We start from the raw sequence: 8,905 nt of genomic DNA on the forward strand, positions 1-8,905 counted from the left end.
ATTGCATACTTCCATCAGAGCTGCAGCACTGTCGTAGAGCTTCACTGCCTCCTGGGACCTGTGACACAACTGCAGGTGTGATGATACAAATAACTAAATATAGCTGCTTGTTTGAGTCTCACAATTTTGGTCTCCGGGAATAAGGATAAACAGAAATACTCTCAAATGCACAAATCCACTAAACACATCCACCACCACATATGGTAAAGATTACAGACAGTGTTACAACTTTGTTTCCTCGAGGATGAACACACGTGTTTCCATCGAGAAGCAGTGTGTCTTTGTCTCGCAGAGTTTTTCCCACTGTGTGTTTTTTCTTACCCCTGGCTTACTGTAAATCTTTTTCAGAACACAACGGTTGTTTTGTGAAGCCGTGGAGATTAAACAACCGACAGCTATCGCGGTTAATTAGGTTGCTAGGGCTTTACTGTCACCAGAGCCGGGCTTATAAATGAAGTGAGCAAGCATGCTGCTGTCCCTGCAGCACAACTCTGAAGGGGATTATCACTACTGCACTCTTCAATTCAGCATCTAAGACTTACAGAGACATGGAACAGACACACCTCCACATATTTGAACATTTCTTTCCCAGATGACAGATATCTTCATCACATCATAATCCCTTGCAAGGATTCACATCTCATTTGTCCGCTGGTCTTGCAAACGTTTCTTTATCTCTTTTGTGACCGTTGTAAATGTACCATAATTAAAAATACAGTTTGTCACTGCATTGTAATAACTCTTTATTTTATTCTGCATTGGACACAATGCCTTTTTTTAAAAAAAATAACTTGTTTTCTTTTATCCCCCTGTTCTTTCAGACATGCACACTCGACATTCAAATTGTGTCTAGACTGTCATGCAGAATGGCAGCTCACTGTAGAGCATTTTGTTGCTCACCGCTGAACCGAGATACTCTGTTTTGCTTTTCCAAACACAGACAACAACGCCTAAGTTTTTTTTATTGTTGTTGTTGTTCTTTACAGTTTGTGTGTCTGTGAAAACCTGTTTCATGATAGCTTTAAATATATAAGAAGGATCATTATAAAGATGGGAACTATATTTGCTGCACAGCATAATCAAGCTGAGACTCTGACACCTCAACAACTTGACAAGTTGACCTTTTCATTCCTGGTGTTGTAGCAAACTTTTCAGTGTATAGGAATTTTCAAACTTTTAGGTGGTTGAAAATCTAAAATAATAAAAATCTTAGCTTTAAGAGAGATAACTGACTTCATGACAAATGTAATGATTATAGTTTATGTTTGTCCTAAGATAAAATGTGGAGGGATGAAGGAGGCAAAATACTGTTTTATTATCATAAATAGTCACCATTTGCATATTTCACAATTAAAGAACAGTTTTATGATGTATAGCTAATTATTTTGGTTAAAAACTCTGCATGTATTAACAGAAGTGACACAGGTCAATATTTATATTCTTGATATTTATTAATGTAAGCAAGCACCTCAAGTGTTAAAAAAAACAGTGGTTTTCTATAAGTGATACATAGATGTGATCACACTCTTATGGCCAGGCGAGTAACGTTGAATGACTCATTCTGTCCTACAGATTTGCTGTGGTAGAGTATGTGTGAGACAGCACAAGAAAATAAGAAGGTATCTGATTCTCACCCAAACAATGAACAGCAGTGAAACTACAGCTAAACTCGAGTTCCTTCTTTTCTAAATTTTTGTTTTTGTTTCTTGAAGAGCTGCAAAATCAGGTCCTTTCCTGTCGAGTAGCTCCATTTTAACTGAATATAGAAAATGGGAAGCAATAACTGTAGAGCCTGTCGAGACATGACACTGAACTTCTAATCTATGCTTGCTGAGATGGAGATGGAGTTTCTGAAAATACTCACTGTGGAACACTTTGCCACATATACGCTTCATTCTGGGTTGTTTTTTTTTTCCTTACAGCTTGCTAAATAGCATTTTGGCAGGGGCCTGTTGCCATGGTGACATCACACATGGGCAAAGTTATATCCTTATGGCTTTTCTTATGCCGTTTGCTCGATGTTGTCGTTGAATAAAAGATGATAGTGTGTAATTGGTGGTTAATAGATTAATTAGTGTGCATTATCATCTAAGTCTGCAGAGAAGCGTTCAAGTTAAAAGTATGAGGTTTATCAATTTATATATTGTTTTTATTTTTTTATGTTAAACGCCTACCAAAGCTTTTTGATGCATTTTTCCTACTTTGATGACAAGTAAAAGTGTGAGAAAAGAATTTGGAGAAGTGACTATCAGATGGAGATGTGTGGGCAGTTGGCTTGTTCTATGAAAAACGCCCCATATGATTGAAAATTGTGACTGAAGTATCGATGTATGTACTCCGAAGTGAAAAGATTTTTCCCCTTAGAAAAATGTTTGATTAGTATATATAAAAAATCAGTTATGATTCTGATTGCCAGTGCTCACCAAAGAGCATGACTGTCACTTTTACATTGAGAAACCAATTATAGGCTTTGACTCACAATTCTGTCTAATTTATGGGTTCCAAAGCCTGATTCTCCGCCTGTGATTCCTGCTGTAAAACATTTAAAGCACCAGATGGGGAAATAATGAACTTTTCTTGCAGAGAGCAGCTGACAGACGCTTATGAAAACCAAGCACTGTTGACGGGGATCTCATTTAAGTGGACCATGACATATTAACAGTCAAATGCCAGTTGCTGGAACTCTGAGTCTCATGGGTGTTTTGAAGTATTTTTTGCCTTTATTTAATAATAAAATATCAGAAAGACAGGACATTTGGGAAGTGAGTCAGAAAATGAAAAGCTACATATGGTCCTGGGCTTGGATGATAAATTTTTTGTTAGGTTCATATGTGCCCATGTGGTACAGGCTCTGAACACTTGGCCATGGGGTAAAACCTGTTTTAAAAGCAGCATGTCATCACCTTTTATGTGTCAGTCCATCAATCATATACAACAATAAATACATTTACAAGGTTTAATCTTGTCATCACCTATAAGCAATGGAGAAGGAAAAAAGAAAGTCGGATGAAAGAAATGGAAAGATGGGAATGAAAGAGTGACAGAAATAGAAGTGATGGAGTTGCAAATGGAAGGAGATTGTGTAAAATATAAATGCATAAAAAATGACAGGAAAGGGTGAAACATCATGAGGCTAAACAAAATAGTATTGTCACGATCCTGGGTCTTTTGACCCAGTGTTTTGAGTTTTAGTTTATTTTGATATGGTTTATGTTTAAGTTCATTAGGTTATCTAAGTTCATTTGTTTATTAGATTCCCCTTGTGTTTTCAACTGGTGTTTAAGTCTCACTTGTCTTTATGTGTTTCATGTCTGCGTGTCTTTTGTCGTAAAGTTCATGCAGTCATGTCTGCGTTTCATTATGCTTCCTGTTTTATTTTGAAGAGGTCCTGTGTTCCTTTCTTCAATGTGTTTAGTTTTAGGCTGTATCCCAATTCAGGGTCTGCAGCCTTAACGGTCCACAAGGGCCGCGTACTCAAAGGCCGCTAAGGCCGGAAGTGCGAGGCTTGTGAAATGGGACGGTCTAGCCTCCGTGGCACTGCCCAGGTTGCCTAGCAACCATGATACTAACAGCTGGAAACGTTTCATACAGCATTGTTTGACAGAAATGAAGGAGAGAATCTTTTGTTCATTTGTTTGTCTGTTTCTACATGAGCTTTGATCATTCTCTGTAAGATTAAGCTCAGCTATTGAACGGCGTATATAAAGTAAAGGCTTTAAAACCAAGTTAGTACAAACGTCACTTATGTCACATAACTTTGCCGACATGTGGCCAACAGGAATGTTTTAATGTTCTTCGTTATTAAACATTTGAACATAAATAAGTGACATAATATTCAGTACTTACTTAAAGTTTACTCTTCGGGTGCCCCTCATCTGCCGTTTTTTTTTTCGGCAAAATTATCCACACCCACCGCCGCGCTATGCATTCTGGGATATGTTGGGCTACGAAGTCTACACTGCCACATCCTTAAAATTCAGGGAAATGAAGGACGCATTTGAGGGCCGCATTTTGAGCAGCCATCGAATTGGGACAGCCTTCGGCGCGCCGCTGTTACGTAATCGGCCTTAAAATGCGGCCTTTAAGGCTGCAGACCCTGAATTGGGATACAGCCTTACTCTCCCCTTGTGACGTTGTTATGTTCATGTGTGTTAGCTGTTTCCCCATGTGTTCCCACTTCCCTCATTATCCTCCTGTGTGTATTTAATCCGTGTGTTTTCAGTCATTCCTTTCAGGTCGTCTGCTAGTCCACATCGTGTCTCTGGGTATCCATGCAAGTTCTTCTTGTTTGCGGTTTTTTCATATTTAATTTTACTTCACCCAGTTTAGGTTATTGTTTACTTTCACCCATGCCCTTTGTTTGTTTTTATTTTGCCAGCCTTAATAAAATGCTTGTTTTCTATTAATCCACGTCACGTTCCACATTATGTTTTGGTCTGCGTTTGAGTCCTTTTTTGACAGCACATGTAGTCTGCCTCAGCCAGACTGTGACAAGTATAGGACTGAAAAGGTAAAAAAAAAACCCTCAGAGAACTGAAAAACAATAGCAGCATTTACCACAAACGAACAAACAAATGACCAATACAAAAACAACTTCAAACAAACCAAAATTAGCCTCACAGGCCGTAACACAACTAACATTACTCAAGAGAATCTCACAGTTTAGACAAGGTTTTCCAAACAAGGCTCACAGACAGAACCATACGGGACAGACTGCACACTCTGTCCAAAGCAGCAGCCCCTGAATAAATGTTCTTCAGCCTTTTAAAGATTGTGTCCAATCAGTCGCTGATTGGTCTGGCATCCCTCTGCTGGTCCAATAGACTTTCCCTGGAGGTAATCACATTTTCCCAGGCAGCCAATTGTCTATGTGGGTTGCCACACTCGAATTTGCTTGAAGGAGGGTTGTCTCACTTCTTCCAAGACCAGGGGCCATAACGACTACATAAATATGATTTCAGGAGACCTTCAGGAAGTTTTAGGGGAACATCACCTACTGAGACATTTAACGGATTGTTAATGTGCTGGCCTGAAACAGCTGAAATCCCACTTGCACAATGGGAGTTTAAAGGAATTAAAAATAGATGAAAGTATCAAAAAGTCGCAAAGAGTATGTTGGGAAACAAGCATGCATGTTAATGGCATTATCTGACAAGCACTTAATCTGAAACATTAAGTGCACCTTTTTCCTCTCTTGGTATGTCAAGAGATGTATTCTAAAACACTTCTTCAGCATAGAATCAGAGAGGAGAAACAGTTTTACTTGTTGCTAGCAAGGGCAGCCACCAGAGCGCTCACACGAGAGTGAGGGCTCAGGGACTCGCAGCTCTGAGACTGCCCTGGTCTTTATTTTATACATCAGTGGGTGTTTGTTCCTTACATTGGAATGTGGATGTTTATATGTATGTATGTGTGTGTGTGTGTGTGTGTGTGGGGGGGGGGGGGGGGGTGTAGGTGTGGAGTCAGAGTGTGACCCCCATAACCAACTTCCCTAAACCTGCTGGTCTGGAAGTCTAACAGTTCATCTAAGCACTTAGACTAAAACTTGACATAGCTACGTTTATCCTACCATAAAACAATAAGACAAGGTACCAAGGTTATTATCGTTAACAAAAACTAATGAAATAACGAAAAGTGAAAAAACATTTTCATTAATGGAAATAAAAATAAAAACAAAAAAAGGAAAACTAAAACTGTAATGAGTGTTCACAAAACTAACTAAAATTAACTGAATTTATAGCAAAAATGTGTTTAGTTTTCATTGATGTGTGCGTATACAATAGTCAAGGGTGAAAATGAAGTTTAGTTTACAGATTTTTTTCTTGCTGTCTCATTATGCCAGCAGGTGGCCAGTACGTTAGTCGAGTCGTCTGTGTTGCTGCTCCGTCCCATTGTTGCCAACTTAGCGACTTTGTCGCTATATTTAGCGAGTTTTCAAAAAAGTCGTGAAAGCACGTATTTATTTTACTCTCAACAAGCAGCGGGTGCTGTAACGCAGTCAGTTCTTCTTTTACTCTTATGCTGTTTTGTGGATCACAAGGTTTAAAACTACTTATAAACACACACACACACAAAGTAACTCCACCAGAGTGCCTATTTCGGGTCACTTTTGCCGGTCCAAGCCCGGGTAAAGGAGCAGGGTTAGAATTGTGACATTAAAAAAAACAATAATTGCTAAAAGAAATTTAATTTGTAGTTCTAAATAAACTCTAAATGCATTTAGGACATTTTTTACTCACTTTATGTCTCTTCCACGATGTTATTTCTCTCTCCAACAACATAGGTTACAATTACATTAGCATGACCAATTATGCAAATTAGGCGATGACGTCATTTAGCGACTTCTAGCGACTTTTAGGACAACCAATAGCGATTTTCCTTACTGAGGAGTTGGCAACACTGCTCCGTCCACGCGCAGAATCGTGTCAGGAAAACTCGGGAGAAAGCGCCAGAGTCCAATTTGGGATTACTTTGAATATGACTGTGTTTTGGATAAAGCGAGTGTCTTGTAGTGGAAAGAGACAAATTATGAGGGACATTTCTAAAGGGAAAAAAATCCCACAAACCTTAAAGTGCACTTGAAAACCTCACACAAGAAGGCTAACCTAGCTTACCTTGAGAAGGTAAGAGAGCACACTCAACCCTCAAAACAGAAGCTAACCCGAGGCAAGGCAGCGTGATGCATCCCGAGACAACAGGACTGGGATATCTACATAACTGTGTGAGTCAATTGCCTTCAAAAAGTTTATCAATTCACTTGAACCAAAATTACGAACACCCGGTGCTGCGAGAGTTAATAGTCTCATTGGGGCCAAGGTATACATTTTATAGTTGCCTGGTATCAATGGTTGTTCATCTGCCTTTATTTATTTATTTAAAGAACCCATAGGTGGGAATGTGAGTTGTCTGTCTCTGCGTGTTAGCCCTGCGACAGACAGGCGACCTGTCCAGGGTGCAGGGTATGGTAGCTGGAATAGCAACATACCCAAGGATAAGCAGAAGAGCATGACTGATATGATGAAACTGGGATTTTGTTACACTTAATTATTGCAAACACAACTAAAACTATAACTGAAACTAATCAAAACTAAACTGAAACTAAGGATTTTCAAAAAAATAAAAACTAAACTAAACTAGCAAACAATTGGTAAAAACTCATTAAAACTGATATAAAATTGAAAATCTGAAGTCAAAACTAAATAAAAATAAAAACTAATGAAAATTGCAAAACTATTAAAACCCTGCAAGGTACGACCTCTCCCATGCTCCCAGGATGTAGGTGTGCATGCCAGAGCACTCTGGAATGCACACAAAGTCTTTGCAGACTATTAAGGATCGCACATCCTATCACTACCATATGCAAACTTATATTATTAAAAGATTATACTGACTACTAAGTACAATTTTCTATTGACATGGTATATCTGGAAGTGTTCTTGTAAAATTGGTTCCAGGAAAGTGAATGCAAATACAATCACGAGAATTGAACAATATGAAGAGGAATCTTGGACTGTTCCTACCTTCAAAATCTGTTTATTTTTTTCAGTAATATAACTTTGTGCATTGATTAAACAGCTCTGACTGGCATCTCAGTTAGATTAATGACTTGGCCTTTCTGAAAATCAAATAATTCCATTATTCAACCTCTCCTAAACTTGAGATCAGGTGCTACTCTTGTGACATTTTCTTGTTAAAAAAAAAAAAAGTATTATTGAAATTAGAGCTGGGCGATATGAGATTTTTTCATATCACGATATGTTTTTTTCATTTCAGGCGATAACGATATCTATCACGATATAAGCCAAATAACTATATTTGTAAGATTTAAATGTGCCGTTGCTCACAAGTAAAATGTGAAATAATCAGCAGCTTGTTTTTAAATATTTATTTCCCATAATAAGTTCAACAGGGTAGATGTACTTAAGGAACATGAGACTTTTTCAGATAAATAAAGGCAAATATTGCAAACTACACAAAAGGCAGCCGCTAAAGCGTTTAAGTTTCAAAATAGAACAAATGAAACAGACTAAATTGTCAATTCCACTTAGAAACAAAATATTAATTCTAAAAATAAATCTTAGTTTGTTTTACAGAAGAACAGACAAAACTGACTAACTTTTGTCAATATCAAATAAACTGAGAACTAAAAGGAAATTCTCAATCTCTCCTTGTTGTATAGCTGAGCTTTTCAAACAGTTTTAACAGTTACTTTAGTCTGACAAAAGCCAAATGACGAATTAGCGCTTCCAGTCAGAGACTGAGGCTACGTCCACACGTACACGGGTATTTTTGAAAACGGAGATTTTCCGTTTTCGTTTTAAAAAATAATCCCGTTCACACGTAAAGGCAGAAATGAAGGAAAACGCTGCTATGAACATGCCAAAGCAGCAGGTGGCGCTAGATTCCTAACCGTGCAGAAATGTTGACCAATCAGAAGTCTAGAAGCCTCGGTGGGAAAAAGTAAACAAAGCTGGGGCATAGAAGCAGAACAGAGTCGTATGTGTGGACGGACAGTAACTGTGTGTATATGTAAGCATTTAAACACTGCAGAGAGTAGAATTAACAGTAACAGTATTGTAGAAATTCATTTCACCGAAACAATAACGCGGCGCACAGTGTGACGCATGCACCAGTTTATTGTATTTCCAGACTTGCTTTCGGCACAATTTACAGTGCACGCTACTCTGTTTTTTGTCAGACTTGAAATAGCCGAAATACCTTCAAACTACGGAACTTCTATGGCTCTTCCGTTCGACAATCTCTCCGGCATTGGAACCATCATCGGTTTTCTCTTCGGTCACGCTCGGTTGATTTTTCTAGTCGGCACACTCATTTCCTCCATTATGCGCTGGCTCCATTACCCGCTGGCTGCTTCCCAAACAAACACACGTGCGGCTTGGCACTT

This window comes from Astatotilapia calliptera, chromosome 6 (assembly GCF_900246225.1).
Source record: "Astatotilapia calliptera chromosome 6, fAstCal1.2, whole genome shotgun sequence".
In the NCBI taxonomy this organism is placed as follows: domain Eukaryota; kingdom Metazoa; phylum Chordata; class Actinopteri; order Cichliformes; family Cichlidae; genus Astatotilapia; species Astatotilapia calliptera.